Source organism: Perognathus longimembris, chromosome 12 (assembly GCF_023159225.1).
Source record: "Perognathus longimembris pacificus isolate PPM17 chromosome 12, ASM2315922v1, whole genome shotgun sequence".
NCBI classification, from domain to species: Eukaryota; Metazoa; Chordata; class Mammalia; order Rodentia; family Heteromyidae; genus Perognathus; species Perognathus longimembris.
Window position 1 is genome coordinate 50,287,329 of NC_063172.1, and position 22,551 is coordinate 50,309,879.

At 38.9% G+C, this 22,551-nt stretch overlaps 1 protein-coding gene across 1 annotated transcript in view; it reads right to left on the minus strand.

Annotated features, from left to right (window-relative positions):
* The window catches only part of Kcnb2 (potassium voltage-gated channel subfamily B member 2), a 374,796-nt gene that overhangs the window by 36,282 nt on the left and 315,963 nt on the right, over window positions 1-22,551 (minus strand). The window lies entirely within an intron of this gene.

The window sequence follows — 22,551 nt, forward strand, 5'->3', positions numbered from 1 at the left end:
CTACTGGTGCCTAGTCAGAGAAAACTGTTGATTCAGGATCACTGAACATTTGAGATGTATGTCTGTGATTTTGAACCTCATTCTGTCCCTAGGAACTAGCGTAATTTCTTGTAAGTAGAACAAACAGAACAAGAAATGTATCCAATGCCTAACGTATGAAACTGTAACCTTTCTGTACATCAGTTTGATAATAAAAATGTGAAAAAAAAACAAAAAAAAATTCAATATTTGTCTTGGAAGCAGTATTTTTTTTAAGAAGTGGAATTTCACTGTGTTTCTGAGGCTGTCTTGGAGTTTTTAGGCTTTGTGATTCTCCTGCCTCAGTCTCCCTCATAGCTAGTACTACAGGTGAATACCGTTGTGCCTAGTTTCAACACAATTATAAATGAAGAGAGTTTAACACTAGATGGATGAAAATGAGATTATTCAATGTGTTGAGTTTCTTTGAATTTTACAGTCATAGAAACCAAGTTTTAGTTAATAGTGAAGGAAGAAATTACATAGAATCACTTTATTTCTGAAGATAAAGGAACTGGAGTTTTTACGGAGGTCATAATTAGTAAGCAATAACTCTGGCACCAAAAATACTGACTTTTCATATCATTGGATTTCATTCTACTATCTTGCTCCACAAGTAGAGAAATATGTTACAGCAACAGAAAACATGCAAATTTCCCCCACTATTCAGACATCAGAGACCACATCACAGAACAAGTCAGGAATTAAAAGTGGTGTTTACTAATTCCTCTAAGGTATATGCTAGGGTTTGGATATGGTTTGTTGTCCATGTGTTGGAAGCTTGGTTATGAGGGTGATAGTGCTGAGAAGTGGTGGAACCTGTAAGAGGTGAGCTTAGTGACCAGTGTTTAGGTTATTAGAGGTACTATCCTGAGATGGGATTGATATTGTTTCATAGAATAACTTAGATTTCCTTGTGAGAGTGAGTTATAAATTAGCAAGATTGGTCCTACCCCAGCCTCTGGCTTCCTGTTTTGTTATAGGATCTCTCCCTCTTGCACATTCTCATGCCATCATGTTACTGCCATGATGTGATATAGCTCAGGGGCTTTTTGCCAGGGCTGGGCACTATGCTCTTGAGCCTCCAGAATGGTGAGCTAAATAAAATTCTTCTTTCAAAAGTAAAGTACCAGCTTCAGGTATTTTGGTATAGCAACAGACCAATTTACCATATTCTCTTGTAAATGCTCAGTGAGTTTTTTCTATAGCAATTGAGTTATTCTCTCTGTTGTCTATTTTATAATTACTTTATCAAATTTGGCTATGTATCTTGCAATATATTCAGTGAAAGTGAAATAAAAGTAGATATTTTATTCCTTTACCAAATGCTTTTATTAATGCCACCCCTAAACCAGAGAAAAATAGTGGTTATTTAAAAAGCTTTATCCTGTAACCTTCTTAATCTCCTTAACTTCCGTTTTCTTCCAATTTATCTGTTCTCTTCCACTGCTCTATCAAGACCTTTCTCCTCAGCACTGTTCTATATAAAGAGATCCTAAATTCTAAAATCCCACCGTTTAATTACAGCCTTATCTTTCTAGCTTCCCTACTGCTCTACTCCATGACATCCATCTTTGATTCTTCATCATGCTCTTCTGTTCCTTGACTCCTTTCCACTCAAACCTTTTTAGCTTCCTTTCCTTCTCCATCCAGTCTAGACACCCCTGGGATGTCCACACCTCTGTCCATCTGCCACGTCTACTCTGTCACAGAGTAACACAATGGTTGTCTTTTAAAAGTCTTACACTTGGTCCATGGATTGCTTTTGAGGAAATTGTGTTACTATGTGAACTAATGTGAGGAGAAACTTAAAGACTGATGTCTTGACTGAGCTCTCAACACTACTGTGTGGCCCTATTCCACTTGTTGCTTTGCTCCCTCTTTGGCCCTTCTAAAGCCTTCCCTCCTCTTCTCCAGACACCACCCTGCCTCCTGCTCTACACACTGATTACTTTGTTTTCTATTTCAAAAGAAACCCCAGGCTGGGAGTACATCTCCATCATCACTATGTACACTTGAATTCCATTGCTAGGACAAAATGTTATAACCTTATAGAAGGGAATCTAGCAGCGCATAGCAACAAACTCCTGTCTAAGAACCAATCTCAAGGATAAAATGATAAAAACACAAAGTATCTAAACACAAGGTAATTAATTCTAGCACTGCTTATAAGAATGAAGGAGAGGGTAACATTGTTCAGAAAGAAGTACATTTAATACCTGACTTAAGTTAACTGTAACCCCTCTGTACATCACTGTCACAATAAAAATTTTAAAAGAAGATATAAATGAATATGGTTTTTATAAAAGAAAAGATTGGAAATGCTATGCATATGCCATATCCTTTTGGATATGCTATGCATATCCAAAATGAAGCACTATGCAGTTAAGGTAACCAAGAAGATCTTCCCACATGAGGGTAAAATTATTGCTAGTACTGATAAGTAAAAACAGTAAAATGTAAAAATATTCTGTAAAAACATGGTGAACATATGATTCTACAAATATTTTTTATTATAGTTTGAAAAAGGAACAATCTGTGGCTCTCAGGTTCTTACACATCAATGACAGTCTGATCTTCTAGGGCTCTGTTTCTAGAGTTCTTTTGTCTCTTCTTTTGAAACTTTGTTACTGTTTCTTGGTGAAATAGCACTGACATCATCATTGTTCTAGAAAATTCTACCACCTGTTATTCCCTGGGCCACTAGAGCCATCCCTTGAAGCAGGAGTCTGAACTTTCCATACCCCATTCTAGTTGGCTTCTGTGCCTTATCTGGTTCTCCATGTTCCTCAAAGGCTTGTTCCTCCAGCTTCTAGAAGCAAGAGCACCAAAATAATGACAGAAATGATAACTTCAAAAGCAAGCTCTAGGCATTCAAGACTACTAACATTACTACTTAATATGTGACCTATTTTTCATTGTTTCCTGTACAAAGAACAAAAGAATGCAGTTAGTGCAATCACTGTGAGCCAGAGAGAAATTTCCCTGAACAAAAAAGATAAAGAAACCTGACAGATTTCAGTGAATTGAAGTCCATAGAAGATGCTTGGGCAAGCTCGTTGCTATATTTAAAAAACAAAACAAAACAAAACCAACCTTATACTTCCATTGGTTGAGCCAGGCAAGTGTCTGTGGTTTATATTCAGAAAGTAGTTATTGAATATTTGTTAAATTTAAACAGTTTTTGTGAGGTTGGCTGGAAAGCAATGTTCATGGGCCCATACAGGAACAACCTTTTAAAATAAATTTCTAGGAAGCTCAGCAAACTGGAGAGATGTGAAAGAACAAGAGAAACTTTCGGTTTGGCTTGATAAGAACCTTGGCTTAGTTTCAATACATTTGGTAAGTATAGTTTAATGCAAGGTTGCTTTGGCCTCCCTAATACAGTTCAGGAAGGAACTGTTCTAGACAAAGTAAGTGGCCCTGTAGCTGGAGCCTGTGAGACATCTCAGTGGTTACAAAGTACCTTTCTTAATTCTTTCCAAGTATTTTAATCCTTGTTAGACATGCAAATCCTCTGGAATTCTGTGCTAAAATGAATCCTCCTTTTAAAAACTGAGACTTTGAAGTATGAAATGAAAGACAAGTCAGATTTCAGGGCCTAAGGGTCCTGAAAAAGCCTTGAAAAGCCCAAGAAATTCTTAAGAAGTGGGCTCTCTCAGAGGTAACAAACAGTACAAGAAATGTATTCAATGCCTAATGTATGAAACTATAACCTCTCTGTAATTCAGTTTGATAATAAAAATATATATAAAATAAAATAAAAGCCTTGTAAAGGTAGATGAAAATAAAAAAAAAAAACTTTGAAGAACATAGGCTATATAACTGCCCAGGGTGTCTCCCATTCTACTGGGTCTGTGGCAGTGTCCTCAAATTACCCTCTGTCCCCCAATATCTAAGAACAAGGTGCACCTAAGAAATCAAATTACAAATGAAGAATAAAATGTCAGAGTTAGAATTCCTTTTGCTGATGGGCTGTTGTATTGATTTCTCATATTTGAGATCCACTTAAAACAGCCATCCTTTCTACCCAAGTGAAAGTGCTTTCAAGGTGAGATCAAGACTCATCCAAATGAGGTTATGGGCTAGAAGGATGACTTGTGAATTAGGGAATTTGGAGCAGGTGGAGAATCAATATGGGAAATTAGGACCACATCCTAAGTTTGAGATTAGCTACTACTTTCTATTAAATAGGTTCTTAAATACAGTACTTAATCCTGATCTATGATTGCACAGGCAAAACAGGAAAGAGGATTGGAATATTATGTGGATAAGCTGAAGATAACACATTTCAGTATTTTGGTGGTGGCAAAATTTCTTATATCATGTACTTTCTTATTGAATAAGTTCGGATGTAGAGATCTTAATTATCCCCTTTTCTTTGGTTGTTGCTGTTGTTACTATTTTTGTTTGTTGTTGTTTGTTATTTTGAGCTGTGTGGAATCAATCTCAAGGCTTCATGGTCATATGCATGCTAGGCAAGTTTTTCACCACTGAGCTACATATATCCTCTGCTCCAACTATCCAGTTTTACTGTCTGCATCAAATGGGCACCATTAATTTATTATTTTCATTTAATATCTTATTAGTTTTTTATTATGCAGGGAAGGAAATCCAGCAAAAATTTTAGAATGGCCATAATATCTTAGATATAAAGCATTACATAAGATCAATCAGGTATATTTTGGTCACAATATAAGGGCATGTGTATGAAATATCAAAGCATTTTCTTATGTTGTTATGTGAAAGAGCGGTCTGGAATTATCTATAATTTGGATCACAAATTTATGTTACATAAATGTATGCCTTTGTAGACATAAATGTAATCTGTATTTTTCATAAAGGTATTGTAATAATTCATAATTACAAAACAAAGACAAAATTAAAAAATACTATTGGGATAAATTGATGCATAAGTAAATTGGGATAAATAAATGAAAAGGAAAAGGGAACTTTTTGTGTTGATATCAGGCTGGAAATATGAGATTCTTTGAATGACTCATCTTCACTTTCCAGTGACAAAGCTTAGACATAGAAGGACCCTCAATTAAGATACTATATGAAAAGCAATCATTCTGAAAAGTACAGTAAGGAAAGGAATTTGACTGTTACACACAATACATTCTTTTTGAAATATTTTATAGACCATTGAAGTAAGATCTAATAATTTAGCACTCAAGACTCATATTTACTGACAAAATTATATATGTTAGGATGATCTTTGTAATTCATATATAGACATAGTTGCACTATATACACAAGTTTCATGCACAATTATGAAAATTCATATATTATTATGAACCTGGAAAGGCCACTTTGTACAGCCTTTCTGTTATGATTAGGATGCTTCATCTATTCATTCATGAAATACCAGTTACTGTGTGCACTTTATGAAAGATAGAGATCTCACAGCTGGATGGAAATGAGGGTGAAATATACATGCTGCCATCATACCAAATGGGGGAGAGAATTTAGAGAGACAAATGCTGCACCCACAATAATTGCTGGTGCAAAAAACAAGGTGAAGGTATTGTCCCTTAGCTGGCTTGTATAATGGACAAGCAGGAATTGTGTTAGCCTTCTGGAAGGGGTACTAGCTGGAACTTGTCATCAGAGTCAAGCTTATTAAAAAATCAATAGCCACTTACGAGAATATCCTGAGCTAACTTTCTCTATGCTTAGAATATTCAACAAAGCTGAATTCTGCCAGGGATAGAATATGCTTTATCATAACTCTTTTCAAAGATCCAAGGAAGTTTACAGAACCTTTATTTTGAAACATGAAAAGAAATACCTCAAGGATGCTTTGTCCTGCTAATTTGGTCAGCTATTAATGACAACTTAAATAGTTATGAAAGATAGGCTTTTAAAATTAGGAGCAAAAATCTTAATCAGCAGCTGTGTTAATTAGCCAGTTATTTTAAAATTAACACAGAAATCAATCAAGAGCATTCCTATACCCCGTGCTAATTTTAGGCAGGCTTCAGGTCGAAGTGTTGGTTCCAAAGACATTCAGAGCATTGTTTTGTTTTATCTACTGCTGAAGGGTTTCTATTATAGGCTTTATAAACAAGGTTTGCTTCGTCTGAGTTATTGAGCCTGTAACTCCATGCCCATCTCTTATGTCTTCATCTCTTGCAGGTCCTAATTTACTGCACAATGTAAAAGTCAGTTCTTCTGTTGTATTGTTTCTGTTGTTGCTGTAACAAATCACTGACAATTTAGTGAGCTACACAACATGAATTTATTATCTGACAGTTCAGTAGTTTGTAAGTGTTTGACATAGGTTTCATTGGGCCAAATTAAGGTGGTTGATGGGTCTGTATTCCCTTTAGATGGCTCTAAGGGGCAGCTTGTCTCCTTGCTCTTTCTAGTTTCCTTAGGACTTGGTCCCCTCCCTTTACCATCAGCAACACTGAATTTCTCTATGCATTTCCTCCATCACCACATCTTTCCATGTTCCTCTTATGACTCCTTTTACTTCTCAGGAGTCTGGCACTGATATGGACTTAACTTCAGAATCCATGATAACCTGCCAGTTAGGATCAGTAACCTTAATTCTAGCTGCAATCATAATTTAATTTTTCCATATAATGTAGCACATTATAATGTGAATTAGGATCGTAGGAATTAGGATATGAACATCTTTGGAGTGGCATTATTCTCCCTATCATATTTGTGATCATATTCATTGATAGTTCATGAATATTGATCTACCTTCTTATCAACATTCTAAGGGCCTCAGGGGCAGGATCCAGGGACTTATAGAACTGTTATCTCATTCTTAATAGTTAAGGGATCTAGGGAAATGAGAAACGAAATTGCCCATCTGAATACTTAAAATACTTTTCAAACAGCCCTTCTGCACATGAAGGTCTTTCTTTGCCCATCCTGCCTGTGCATGGAATCAGTTTTCAGATATCTTTATAAATGCAGTGCAAACCTGCCTTAATATGAAATTTACATTTTGAGAAAGAGACAGGATTTAATGAGAGTTTTAGAGATTAGAGGACTCCTGTAGTCACAGGTAAGGCTTTTGGCAAAGGGAACTAAGACTAGTCAATATCTAAAAAGATGAACTGGTATACATTTTGCTGTTATTGGCACTTCATATGGAAAGAGTGGTGCAGGAGTCACATGGGGGCATATTGTTATTCTTGTTATTTTTATTTTATGGTGCTAAGGAATGAACTTAGGGCTTCACACACACTAGGTAAGTGCTCTATCACTTGAGCTGTGCCCACAGCCTGTATGTTTTTGTTTGGGGGATGGGACAGAGTCTCCCTGCTTTATTGCCTATCTGGCCTCCAACTCGAATGGCACTTTTATGATCATGCCACAAAGGGAAAACTGAAGTGAGGAAGTGATGGGATGGTATGCAATCTAATACTGTCAGATTGAAATTCATACTCTCTATATGTGTGTGCTCACAGTTCTAAGCTTTCAAAACAATATGAACCAGATAACATCCCTCTTCCTAATACTTACCACTGACTTCCACTTTCATTTAGAATGAAATGCAAACTCTTTGCAAAGTTTGTAAAGTTCTCCTTTGGCTTTGTGCCTCTTTTTCCTGACTTCATCTATTCCCCTCTGTATTTTGAGTAGTGTTCAGTAGCTACACACCTCTTTTACTAAACTCCTTCTCACCTTTATTTTCTTTGCCTTAACTTGTCCTCACACCTGCAATGTTCTTTCTGCAGAGTGACACACTGTTGACTCTTTGATATTTAGAACCCAGGTTTAATGTTCCAGCAATCTCTGTGACATTCACTTCCCCCCCAATACTTATTGGCATTCCTGGTACAGCACTTCTCTCTCGGAAATTTTTTTGTAATCAGTTAATTAGCTTTAATACAGCAAGGAAAGTGTTAGTTGGGTTTACTGCTGTACTCTTTATATCCCCAATGGTGAGAAGCAAAAGGCAGGGGCTCAATAATTAAGGGTGGTGTGAAAGAATGGACAGTTGTGTTCAATTAGTTCCCAAACTGATTTAACAATGTTTTAAAATTCATTCTGCAATCTGAACATTCAGGTTAAATGTTTGTGAATCAATTTGATAAAGCCTTTTGGCTTTTAAGTTTTTATGTCAACAAACATCTGGAAAAAGAATCTGACTACCTAGCCCTCAGCAATTTTTTCCAGTACTCTCTGCCAAGCAGACAAAAAGTGTAGAATAATGATGAGTTCCTTTAATCTTAGTTGTTTCTCAACTAATTTTGATAAGCAATGTGTACCACTCATCTAGTGTTATTGTTATTTTGTGAGAGGTATTATGATTAAATTTTAGGTCTCAGTTGTGCTTACTGTTATTGTAGGGTATTTTTTGTGTTAAAATAAAAGCCCCAGAAATTCAAGCAAAGCATCTAAAAGTATGAAATGTTTGTTCATACTTTTAGGTGTGAGGAAAAGAGTTATAGAGAACAAATCAAAGATACGTTTTTTTACCCCATGCTGAAAAGGAAAATAAATTTAGTGTAGTGAGACTTGGGACAAGAAATGTATTTATCATACCCAGAGAGCAGACTGATGAGTGTGAATTTTTTAATAAGCAGAATAAATGTCAGGGTAGATAAATCTATCACAAAACAAATAGAATCTCTTTATAAATAGGAAATCACAACAAACATAACTATCGTATTTTTTGTGAGTGTGTGTCAGATTTTCTAAACCTCCTTCCTTTTATCAGTCCTCAGATCTAAATCACACACATTCATCACCCTCAGGTCAAACCAAATTTTCTGGCTGTGCAGTCGTCCAGGACAATATCATTAAATATCCCCAAGGGTTGACCAGCTGATCCTGCAAAGCTCATGGTTTCGGAAGCAAAATATTATCATGCCTGGTTCCTTAAGTACATTTGTTGCTTTTAAAGCTAATTTTGCATACTTGTTTGAACAGTGATTTCATTTAATTTACAACATAATGGCTGTATGTCCATAATCATGAAATGGTAGAAAAGATTTTATATGCACAGTTTTCACAGGGGATTTAGAAAAATAAAACAAGAGTTGAGTGAGGTATAGGAATAGTGTAAGAAGTGGTACAGGAAAAGAAAAAGGACACAACCTTGTGAATCTTCTCGACAGGTTAAGATCTTAGCATTGCCACTTTGCAACAAGATAAACTTGGCAGGCTATCGGGGGTTTAGTGAGATGATGTATGTGAATCACCTGGCATTTGTCAAACACCCTATGAATGGTTCCAGAGTTAAAGAGCCAGGTTGTGTGTGTGTGTATGTGTGTGTGTGTGTGTGTGTGTGTGTGTGTGCCAAAATTGGAAAAACAAAGACAAAGCAGGGCATAGGTGTTTGTGACAAGGCCTATTCACTTGCTGAAGAGGTCTTTTTGACCTTCTGTGGGTCAAGCAGAAGCTCTGCATGGTGATGGTGGTTAGTCCCATTGGATTCTCCTGCACACACACAGCCATTGCTCTCTTCCTTTCACACCAGGGAATCTCAGTGACTGTTGTACCTCAGTTATTAAATACTACGACCTCAATAGTGGGTCAATACTAATTTTGAGTAAACCACAGGAGAGGAGTGTAAGATGGAAACTCAATGTAGTTCACACAGCAAATTCAGGTTTCCTCTCCTACAGTAGTTTCCAATGAGCACTGACAATGAAATGGGGCAACACTGAGATGGCTGAAAGGATACTTTTGCTTTTCCATAACCTTCTAGTTCACCTTTTGTTTAAAGGTGCTCTGGCTTCAGACCTGTGATCATTTGTCAGACTTCCAGATTTCCTTGTCAGACTCACACATTTTCTCCTCTCTACATGGAACCTGTCAAAACTCCCATCTGACCAACTTTTTATTATGAAGATACTAAAGAATAACATTAGATGGTTGAAAGTCAGAAAAGGAGGGGAGAATGCAGTCAAGAATTCAATACATATCCTACAAAGTTAAGAAAAGTGAAGCAAGGTGTGGATTGGGAGAGATAGTTGAGAATGTTGAAATGGGTGACATTGATCAAGATGCATTGTATCCATGAACTACTTTGTGAAATGGCAACTCCATTGTATAACTACATAAAGACAATAAAATATAAAACATAGAGAAAACATCTCCTGGGTACTTTTGGCTAGATCATCCTTTCAGACTTGGTTGAAGTGTCTGTTTAGATATTCTCAGCTATACTTAAGTCCAAGAAAATGTCCCAAAGATTCATGAAACTTGAACAAATGAATTACTCAGTCAACTAGTCATTTGTTCAAAGTGTGGTTTTCAGTGTAGGTATTGCATGTAAGTGCTGAAATGGATGATAAGACCTCAGCTTGTCTGAATTGTTACTCATGGCTTTCTTGATATAATCATTGAAAAGCAGGTGATTCTTCTATAATGTAAACTGGTAATCATCACTGTAGGGAGTTGTATTGTATGGGTCTTATAGATTCATAAATATGAGTGTGCTAATAAATATTAACATGCTATTATAGGTGTCTTCTCTCTCTCTCTCTCTCTCTCTCTCTCTCTCTCTCTCTCTCTCTCTCTCTCTCTCTCTCTCTCTCCCCCAGTCTTGGGGCTTGGACTCAAGGCCTGACCACTGTCCCTGGCTTCTTTTGGCTCAAGGCTAGCATTCTACCTCTTGAGCCAGTGCCACTTCCAGCCTCTTCTGTTTATGTGGTGCTGAAGAATTGAACCCAGGGCTTCATGCATGCTAGGCAAGCACTCTACTACTAAGCCCCATTCACAGCCCCCTACAGATGTCCGCTATAATAGTGTTTTTGTAGTTTTCTGGTGATGGAACCGGGGCTTGAACCCAAGGTCTTGCTTTTGCTATACAAGTACTCTAGCCTCATGTCCTTCTTTTGTAATTCTCATTATGTAAACATACATAATTATTTTAAAGACCATCATGAAATTTTATGCAGAATCTAGCAGCAATCCTGTATTATTTATGACATAAATAAGTCATAAATAGTAAATGACACAAGTGACCAAGTTTTGAGTATTTTCTGTCGATAGATCATCTATGGTCTTTTTTTTTTTTTTTTTTTTTTTTTTTGGCCAGTCCTGGGCCTTGGACTCAGGGCCTGAGCACTGTCCCTGGCTTCTTCCCGCTCAAGGCTAGCGCTCTGCCACTTGAGCCACAGCGCCGCTTCTGGCCGTTTTTTCTGTATATGTGGTGCTGGGGAATCGAACCTAGGGCCTCGTGTATCCAAGGCAGGCACTCTTGCCACTAGGCTATATCCCCAGCCCCATCTATGGTCTTTTTATTCCTACAAAGAATATTCTAGAATGGTTGAATCTGAATCAAATCTTTTGACAGCTGAATAGAGAGCAAGTTCTTGATCCCTCTTTCTCCACCCTCCTCCCACACCTAGGAAGATGTAAAAAGATGGGCTTGTTTGGGTGCTGATAGTTGTGCACTCACTGCCCCGTTTTATTTATTGTGCATGTGTTTTAGTTTATCTTTTTGATTAGGGAGCTGTCTGTTTTCTTCACTGAATGAGGCAGTGTGAAAAATTTCCTTTCATTTAACTTGCTACCTGCCTTATTCCATGGTATCTTGGGATCCTAAGTTATTTAGCTTCCATAAGTGTGTCTTTCTAGCTGGGTAATGAAGATCTGCACTCAGTGATGCCGAGAATAAAGATGGGGATGTGATGCGGAGAATTTTCAAACAAGCGGTGCCTTGCAGTACCCAGCAGGAGCAGTTCTCATCCTTCCTCTTCCCCAAGAAACATGTGGTGCCTGTCAGATGCTGGGGAAGTCCTACAGAAAGAAGGCTCTATATCATGCTGAGGAGCTTTCAGAAGTAATCCAGAACATTTCCCTTCGGTCCTGCAGTAGATTTCCCAAGTACCAGCGTTAGTGTTATACAAACTGTCATTTGCGAGTCCCAAATTTCATAAGAGTAGTAGCAGCAGCAGATGGCAGAAATACATTTCTAATTCATTTAAAATCCGCTCCAAGAAATGAGTTCTCCCTGTACTCTTTATCCTGTTATTTTTCTATACGTCTCTTCTATGTCTCCTAAATAAAATAATTATGAAAAAGAAAGACTGGCTTATGTTCCCCTCTGCTGAGAGTCAGCAGCAGTTCATGTTCCATAGTCTTGCCAGATAATTATAATGTAAGCTTCTATTACTGAGGAACAAGGAGCTTAATTCTGTTGTTTTTCCAGTCTGTGGCTTTAATGAGAGGAAGGTGCTACATATAATTTACCTTTATGTTTATGGATGGAATTGTTTTTGAATTTCAGAATGTTGACCTGTGTCAAGGAGCAATCATCAGCCTTAGCCAAAGGCTTAAAAATGTGCTCCAACCTTGGTTCTCTATGACTTTTATATATAAAAAATGAAGTTGAAATAGTTCCTTTAAAATTACCTTTTATAACTCTGATTATGATTACAGGTAGATTAGAAAGTTAACTGACTAGAAATCAATCAAGAAATGTTAATAACAGGACATGGTGTGCAAAACACTTGATTAAAGTGGTAAAGCTCTTCCCTAAGGAGTATAACGCAGGGAGGTGAGAGACAGACACATGGGTGACACAGGCAGCCTGAGTTTACATTGTATGTTTTCCCGAGTATACTTCGGAGACCTGGGAATCAGGTTGAAGATTGTGAGGGTGTCTTGTCTATCTCAAGCCTGTTTACATCCAAGCTCTCCTTTTGGGTAGGGAAGAAATCCAGATCCTTCTATTTGGGGTTCAAAACTAAATTAATGAGATAGTTGAGACAGGAATGGTTGAGTGCTGGCCATGGACAACATGGGAGCAAACAGGAATAAAAATTCCATCTAGAAAACCCAATTATATCAGTGTAATACTTAGGAAATATCCATGGGGACAAGTTTGCATTGGAAGGAAAACTTTTATGGGAGCCTGTAGCTCTTCCTGTATGCAGGAGACCAGGGTGAGTCCTCAAGTGACAGTTCAGAGGGTGGCTCTCGACCTAAAGCCCCCTCCTTGCTTCTGACTATAGAAGACCCATCTTCTGATAGTTTCACTGTGATTGTTGAACGCTGGCCCACCCAAGAAAAATCAAGAACTATGTCATGTTGGCATCTATATAGCAAGTAGACTACATCTGACACATATTTTAGCCACATTTTCTCACTCTGTTCTTTTTTTGTTTGTTTCCCTTTCTTTTTTTTGCCTTTTGTGTTTCTTTTGAAAAAATTACACTAAAGCCACCAGCACAACTATGTTCATCGCAGCACAATTTGTCATTGCTAAAATATGGAACCAACCTAGATGCCCCTCCGTAGATAAGTGTATCAGGAAAATGTGGTACATATACATAATACATTGGAAATACATTCTATGCCTCTATCAGAAAGAATGACACTGCCCCATTCATAAGGAAATGGAAGGACTTGCAAAAAATTATACTAAGTGAAGTGAGCCAGACCCAAAGAAACACGGACACTATGGTTTCCCACATAGGGAATAATTAGTACATGTTTAGGTTAATGTGAACACATAAGATTATGCTAAGCAAAATGAACTCCACATTATGTAAACAAGTGGTATATTACTGTTGTAATTATTTTCAACATGGCACGTGAAACAGTACCCTTTTTATTCCCTCTCATATTCCCTTCCCTTGGTTTTACTCCTGCTATCACTGTATTTGATCTTAGTACCCTGGGTATTGTATGTACGTGTATAAGAACTAGGGAAGGGAAAAGGAATACCAAAATCGAGAGACAAAGGATAAAAAGATGAACCATTCCAAAAGCAATATTTACAAAACCATTTGGTGTAAACAACTGTACAACTCATGGGGGGAGGGCAAGAGGTATAGGGGGAAGGGGAGGCAGGGGAAAAATGAGGGAGGAGGCAACAAGTTGGATAGAAATGTACTTACTGCCTTACATATGAAGTACAGAGGGCTTACAGTTTCATATCTAAGGCAGTGAGTACATTTCTTATCCAACTTGTTACCTCCTCCCTCATTTTTCTCCCACCTTCCCTCCTCCCCAATTCCCCTCCCCTCAGTTGTGTACAGTATACTGTCTTGTAAGTATTGAGGTTGCATTGGTTCATCTTTTACCCTTCATCTCACCATTTTTTTCCAATTCTGGGCTTGAACTCTGAGCTGGAGTACTGTCCCTGTCTTCTTTTTGCTCAAGGCTAGCACTCTACCATTGAACCATAATGCCACTTCTGGCTTTTTCTATATATGTGGTGCTGAGGAATTGAACACAGGGCTTCATGTATACAAGGCAAGCTGTGCAGCACTAGGCCATATTCCCAGCCCTATCTCACCATGTTGATGTTCTTCTTCCCTTCCCTAGTTCTGATAAACATATATACAATACCCAGGGTACCAAAATCAAATACAGTGACAACAAGGGCTAAACCATAATAAAGATAAACAAAGGAAAAAAGAAATAATTTCATACAGTATGTTGAAATAACAACAATGATAAATCACTTATTTCTTAACTTGGAGTTCATTTTGCTTAGCATCATCTTATGTGATTACTTAAATAATAGCGTCTATTTTGTTTTATTTTTCAGAAGATTGTTTATTAAGTAGGCAAGGTCCATTGCCAGAATGACCAACTTTGAAACACAGAACACTGTGTAAAAGGTGATCTTGGGTTGCATTTATATTATAAAAACATGTTGCTTTGGAGTGGAATTTAGGTATTTGCTACTGATATGGCTTCATTTCCAGATTTACAGTCAGGACAGTGTCTAACATACATTATTTTTGTCAGTCCTGGGGCTTGAACTTTTAGGGTTTGGTTGTTCTCATTTAGCTTTTTCAGCCCAATGCTGGTGCTCTACTTGAGCCTCACTCTACTTCCAGCTTTTTGCGGGTTAATTGGAGAAAAGAGTCTCACAGACTTTTCTTCCTAGGCTGGCTCTGATACTCAGATCCCAGCCTCCTGAGTATCTAGGATTATAAGTATGAGTCCCTAGTGCTAAAATCTAACCCAGCTCATAAAGAAAATTCTTAAGGCTCTTGTTTTAGCTTAATACTACTTAGCTATATATGTGCTTTATCCCAGAGAGCTAGGCATGTGTTCAAAAGCAGCTTTCTGCATTGGGAAAATTCTTCTGGCATGAGCTTTGTTGCTGGGGGAACATGTGCCATCCCTTAAAGATTAGGACCCAGTGTCTATTTAGTGTGACCTTGGTAAGCCATGAGAATATTACTTTATCTCTCTTCAGTGCCACTGGATAACTATTGATTAATATTTACTGGATACTCACAGTGTGCCAGCTGCCACCGTGTTGAAAGCAGCTGATGGTCTGTTTAAATTGCTGTGATTTTGCTTAGTTGCAAGAGTCTGAGCTACTTGAAATGTGATGATGTCTTGAGCATCACTTTGAGCACTAGTGTTTGGGGCAGTCACCCCGACAAGGCTGCCGCCAGCACTAGGCTCTGTGGGACAAGCCAAATGCAGATAGTTCTGCCCCTTTCCTGAAGGAACCTGCTTAGGAGAGAAATCTCTTTTAGATCAGAATAAAAAATGGGTGGTGAGCATTTGTGTTTCCAAGACAGAAAGGTACTTGATGTCTGACTCCTTGGGGAAGACAGAAAGTCTGGAAGAGAAAGCAGATGCCTTTGGCCTACAACCAGAAGACTGTTATAAGAACACTTTTTGTTTTTGTGGTTTTTTTCCTGTTTGTTTTGATTTTTCTTATGGTATCTCAGCAACAGAGTAAACCAGAGTTAGAATGGCCTTTATGGCAATAAAATAGTGTTAGGGCTTTGGGAAATCAAATCCACAGTTTCTCTAAATTTCTCCACAGATAATACCTAGATGGGCAAAGGGGAGATTGGTGGGTGTGCAGGAGCCCAGATGAAGAGTAAAAGACTTTCTTGGTAGAAGTTAAGAGAAAACACAGAGAAGAATATCTGTAAAGAAGATAGATTTTATCTTTCTAATACTAAAATTTGATCTAACTATCATCTTTGAATATGTAAAAGTGAACAATTAAAATTATTTCTGATATGAAGATGATATGTATGATATGAAGGAAGGGAATACTGATTTTTTTCAGTCTTTCTAAGAAGCTAGTTTTGGAGTTCTAGGGCTTTGAAATAGATGAGGATTGATTGTATTCAAAGTTGTGACATTCAGATCTTTAGTCAGAATTTCAAAAATATGGAGTTAGGGGTACAGCTCAGAGGTAGGAGTGTGCATATTTACCATGAATAAGATTCTAGTTTTGATTCTTAGCATCAAAACAAAGCAAAGCCAACAAAAAAACTATCTTGAGAAACATATAATAGAAAACAGGAGATTAAAGTATCAGAGGACAGTTTTTCTGGCAGCAAACTATACCTAAAATTCATGTGTATTTAGGTAGAGTCCTGTATACATCTCTGAATCAACTGTAATTTTAAGTTTTAGGAGAAGAGATTACTATTCAATACAAAGAGGAAAACCCAAGAAAAAAGAAAAGAACGAATGAATTGAATAGTATCTTCATGATATGTGGAACCTATGGCCCAGAAATACACACAAAGATTCTCAGCCTAACTAGTAATCAAAGAGTAAACTGTAAGTTAAATAAATATAGAGGTCACTTGCCCTTGGCTTAAAATTAAAAGCCTTGACAATTCTGAGTCCTGGGAAAGATGAAGAAGAGTGAAATCTCTCCTATATTGATCCTGAGAAAGCTGCAGCAATGACATTATTTTGGAGAAGAATTGACAATAAAAGAAAGGTAATAAAGTGCTGCCTCGTGATTCACAATTCAACTTGTAGGTGCCTAAAGAGACTTGTGCATGTGTGTAGGAAGACAGATATAGAAACTTGTGTTGCTGAATTGTTGGTAATGGCAAAGTAAACCCAGACATGATTTATTGTCTATGAAGAAAATCATGTGTTAAAATTCATCATAATGTTTTCCCTAGCATTGTAACGTTTAAAAATGAACCTGTAGACAATGGTTTCATCTGAAAAGTATATTTAAGATGTTACAAAAGAGTCAGTTGGACTAGTGGTAACAATTTGGAAAATTAGAGAAGAAAATGTGATCAGGGAAGAGTCCTTGGGAAACTTCAACTCTATTTCTACTATTTCATTCACTAGGAAAAATATTCTTGAGTAATGTGGCAAAGAGGGAGCTTTCAATCAAATTGGGAAGTGGATGTGTTATGCTTTCCTCAGTGGTTTTTGTGGAGCTTTGTTATAATTAGTAATAAAGGTGGAAACAAAGGAACAACAACAAATGAGCTACTTTCATGCAATGAAAGTGAAACACAGCAAGAAGGGGATACTGAACAAAACCAGGGATGGACAGCATCTTTGCAGCCAGGTCAGGGGCACGGAAGGAATCACACCCAGGCCATGTAGAGCAGTGGAAGGAGAATGTGCCCAAGGAGTGGTGGAAGCTGATGCAGAGAGATGGATTGGCAACAATACCAATCTATGTAGACACTGCTAGTGACACTATGTAGATGCTTGCTGGTATTGGGAACCCTGTTATATCACCAGTGTAGATTTCATTCACATAGTTGTTTCATTTGCATCTGGGCATACCCCTTCTTTTCATTTCATGTACTGAGGTAAAGAAACACTTGGTTTTATTAACTAAGGAACTTCTCAAACCATGCTCTCAATTCTCTAGGCAGCAATCTTAACTCAGATTATAAAAAGGGTCTGAGAACATAAATGCCATCAAGAACCAGGAGAATAATTAGACTCTAATGTGGGCAGGTGCAAGAATTTGGGAGCAAGGAAGGAAGGGAACTAGAGATGGCTCCTAGAGAGAGAAGTGGCCACAAGGTTGGCTGATGGTGGCTGTGTGGAATGAGGGTGTCATCAAATTCTCCAATTCAAGGAAAGCCAAACATCTGGATTAAAAAAAGATGGGAAATTGTCTGATTTTTACATGATTTGCTTAATTCCTTCACCTCAAATGACTGTGCAGGATAAATCAAAGAGAAGAAGCCAGCTTCTCCTTTATGATTTCTAGCATACTTTCATCTCACTCGGTATCAACAGAGGAAAGCATTGTGGATGGACTCCCATAAGCAGTCTCTCCACCGAGAAAAGTTACACACACACACACACACACACACACACACACACACACACACACACACCCCACAATGACCTAGTGTCAGTATGGTGGAAACGAAAGGAGGGACATGACAGATCAGCTTTATGAAATGCAAGTAGGAGTAGTGAATGATCTGGAACAATGGACATGCCCTCTCACATTTTCTGCACAGCTGTCTTCCTGAGATGTTACTCTTTCCTCTCCATGTTTAGTCCCCAAAGGTGCTTCAATTTCTCAGTTCCTATAGATCAGCTTACTGCATGTGGGAACACTGGGGGCCAGAGAGGACACAAGGCAAGCCATGAGTCATAACACCACAGGTTTTCACAGGAGCAGCCATTCCCGCTGTGGAGGTGTGACAGTGCCTGGGGACTCTGATGAGTCCTTTGTTGGGCACAGGTGTGCAGGTGTGCACAGAGAATCGAAATAACACCTCATTGCTTCACTATGCTGTTTTTTTCTTTTTCTACTAGGAAGAGAAGATTGTAGCATCAGACAAGAAATTTTGGATGGTTCCAGAAGTGCTCTTATTCACAGTTCTAAAGAACTGTGCATTTCTCCAGCCTACTGAAATGATAACTCTTGGGTTTTATTTTTAGAAAAAAGTACTTTTCATGTTGTAAAAATTTAATAGGCTTTGAGTGACTGGGAAGTTCCAAGTGGTTTTCACTGCTCTTTTCTGGCTGCAGCAGAAGGTGAATGTAAGGGCCAGGGCCTTCCTTCTCTGAGGCGTGGACAGGTAGGTAGAGGAGACATCCCCTTTCCATTGTCTGGGTGCCATTACAGACAAATAGCCTGCTCCCTCTTTTCTCCTATTGACTACTGGCTTCCCGCCCTCTGTGTAATGCTTCTAATATTAACCGAAGTCGAAGTGCTTCTCTTTCTCTGGATGCTTGAGTGTCTTCATTCTTTTCTGTTTGACAATGTGAAAGGAGCAGCCAATTCCCTCCACTTGGTGTTAATTCAAAATGATTCTAAGTGTGATGATTACCATAAGACTTGGATAAAGGTTTCTGTTTGGACATGTAAATGAATCACTTGGGGATCTTATTTCCACACAGATTCTGATTGTGTTCTTGTGAAAGGGATGGGGAGGCCTCCAACCAGGTCGCAGATGATGCTGGGGTTGCTGGAGCACAGACTCCAGGGAGGATGATGGATAAGAGATGGGAGCTTGAAAAAAGGATGCCGTTTCCCTTCATTCTGGGATGTGCCTCTTCTCTCCTTGGGAAGGACAATAATTCATCACCTGAGCCTTTGTTGGAGGGAAGCCTTAGCTTTTCTGGCTTAGGAAGAGGTCTGCTGTGTGCTCTTTTGTGACAGAAGCTGACAGTGCCAGCAATCATGAGTCCTAGCACAGCAGACCTGGGTTTCCAAAGAAGAAGGAGCTGAAGGCTGGAGGAGATGAATGTGAGGTCAGAGGGTATTTATGGAAAGATGCTCCATGGACTCCTGAACATGACAAATGATCAACTGCATGTTTTCTTTGAGGATGTGTGTTGGTTAGATAAGTGAGATAGATTGATAGAAGAGAGAAAAAGGGGAGAGGGAGGGAGGAAGGAAGAGAGAGAGAGAGAGAGAGAGAGAGAGAGAGAGAGGACAAGAATGCTACTACTCTGTTCCAAAGTTTTCCTTGATGCAGATGGGACGGAGTGAAATTAAGTCCTTGCATGCCAGGCCATTTGGCTTGAGTTCCTGGCACACAGATGGTGTCACAGGTGAGCAAGCCCCTCCTGTTCCTGACATGGAGGTGATGAGAACCTTTGGGCCCCACAGGACTGCAACAGATGTTGTTGGTTCCGGCAGCTGAGCAAGAGCCTGGCCGGCAATGTAAACATTTCATCTGCTCAGCCAGGCTGTCTGGCTGCTCTGCCTTTGAACCAACTGCCTTCCTCTAGGTGTTTGCATGTACTTGTCCACGCTTGAGCTGACAAACTATTACAGAATAGGGTTGTGATGTACTCCCAAAGCTGGCGGTGCTGCTGTTTCTGCACAGAAAGAGAAGGCTCCAGATATAGACCTTGGGGAGCCCGACTCTAGTGTCAGGGTGCTCTAGCCAGTGACTTACCCAGAACTACTCACAAACACATAGTGAGAAGCTTTGGCACATCAGCTTCAATGTGTCTGGAATACGACAAAGGCTAACTTCCTCATTTTGTGACTCTTCAAAAATTTAGAATGTCTCCAACTAATTCTGATTGCTCCCAATAAGCAAATCTACATTATTTAAGACTGGCAAGAAATGCAAATCAAAACAACAATGAGATTACACCTCACCCCAGTAAGAATGCCCATTATCAGGAAAACTAACAATAACAAATGCTGGAGGGGATGTGGCCAAAAGGGACCCCTACTACATTGTTGGTGGGAATGTAAACTTGTTCAACCACTCTGGAAAGTGGTATGGAGATTCCTCAGAAGGCTAAACATAGAACTCCCCTAGGACCCAGGAGTCCCATTCTACCAAAAGACTACAAACAAGACCACACTAACACCACCAGCACAGCAATGTTCATCGCAGCACAATTTGTCATTGCTAAAATATGGAACCAACCCAGATTCCCCTCAGTAGATGAATGGATCAGGATAATGTGGCACATATACACAATGGAATTTTATGCCTCTATCAGAAAGAATGACATTGTCCCATTCATAAAGAAATGGAAGGATTTGGAAAAAAATTATGCTAAGTGAAGTGAGCCAGACCCAAAGAAACATGGACACTATGGTCTCCCTCATAGGGAATAATTAGCACAGGTTTAGGCTAGTCACAGCAGAGGATCACAAGAGCCCAATATCTATACCCTTATGAACACATAAGATGATGCTAAGTGAAATGAACTCCATGTTATGGAAACAAGTGTTATATCACTTGTTTGTTGTAATTACTTTCAACATGCCATGTGAAACCATAGCTTCTTTTGTTGATGATCCTCTTGTATCCCCTTCCTGTGGTTGTCCCTGTACTCTCACTGTATCTCATCTGAGTACCCTGGATTCTGTAAATACTGGTTTTAGAACTAGGGAAGGGAGAGGGAATATCAAAACTGAGAGACAAAGGATAAAAAGACAAACGACTCCAAAATCAGTACTTGCAAAACCATTTGGTGTAAACCAACTGAACAACTCACAGGGGGAGAGAGAAAGGGGGAGGGGGAGGGGGGGAATGAGGGAGGAGGTAACAAATTGTACAAGAAATGTATCCACTATGAAACTGTAACCCCTCTGTACATCACTTTGACAATAAATGAGTAATTATTCAGAAAAAAAAGACTGGCAAAGGCACTTAAAAATTTTAGACCAGGCATGGGCTTATGCCTGTAATCCAAGTTACACAGGAGGTGGAGAGCAGGAGGATTGTGCTTTGAGGCCAGCCTGGAAATAAAAAAGTTGGTGAGATCCCATCCCAACCAACAAGCTGCTCATGGTAGCCTCCCAGCTTCAAGGAGGTGTGAATCGGAAGACTGTGCTTGGTTTGCCTGGGCAAAAATGTGAGGCCTTCTTTCAAAAATAAGTAAAGCAAAAAGTATTTGGGATGTGGCTCAGTGGTGGGGTGTCTGCCTAGCAAGTGCAAAGCCCTGAATTAAAAATCCAGTGCCACTCCCCCAAATTTAAAAGAACCACAACCAGACAAGGAGAAAGTGAGGGAGCAAGAGACACTGTACGAAAGGAAATGTGCTCATTACCTGACTCATGCAATTGTAATCCCTCTGTACATCACCTTTATAATAATGATAAAGCAAATTAATTAAAAAGAAAGAACAGCAGCAACTAAAAATAAAAGAACAGTTCCTTCAACCAGCAAATTTCCTTTAAATATCTGGACAGGGAGTGAGAGGGAAGTCTACACTTTTCATGCTGCTTCTGGAAGATAGGAAAAGACTGTATGCTATATGTATTCCAGGGACTGCCAAACCTGTCACAATTGTGAACCATTCTCAATCTTCTATCATAAAGCAGGAGTTTCAGGAAATGATGTTTCTAGCTAGAGAGGCAAGCTGGCACCTGTTAGCAGGAAAAAGAGGTCCTTTCTCCTCTGAAGGGATGAGTAATAGTGTCACATTATAGATCCAGTGGCGCTGCAATCGGCTCAGTGTCCAGGTGTATGGCAGCTGACCTAGAGAAGTAGCCAATTTCTCTTTGTTTTCAAAGGAAAGACTTATGAACATACATCCTCAATCCCATTGTGTCAGGACCAGGGGTCTGTATCATTATCGCCTTGCGGATTGGTGCCTCCAAACACAGACTAGCAGAGTATGCCTATAGTCTCCCTGTGCTTTTCTTCTTCACTGTTATCAGTTGTTCAGTTTGTGCAGCCGGAGCACCTTATGGACTGCAACTAACCTTGGCTGAGATGCTACATAGCACCAGACTCACCAGACAATTTCTTGTTTATTTTGAGTAGGAGTTAGAATTTTTTCTATCAAAATGGTTGTTTGACATTAGCACTGCCACTTCAGGGGTAGTTATCCACTTACAAGAAGCTATTTTGGTTAAACTACATCCTCTAATAAGAATTGTTTTTCTAGTGCCTGGAGGCATGG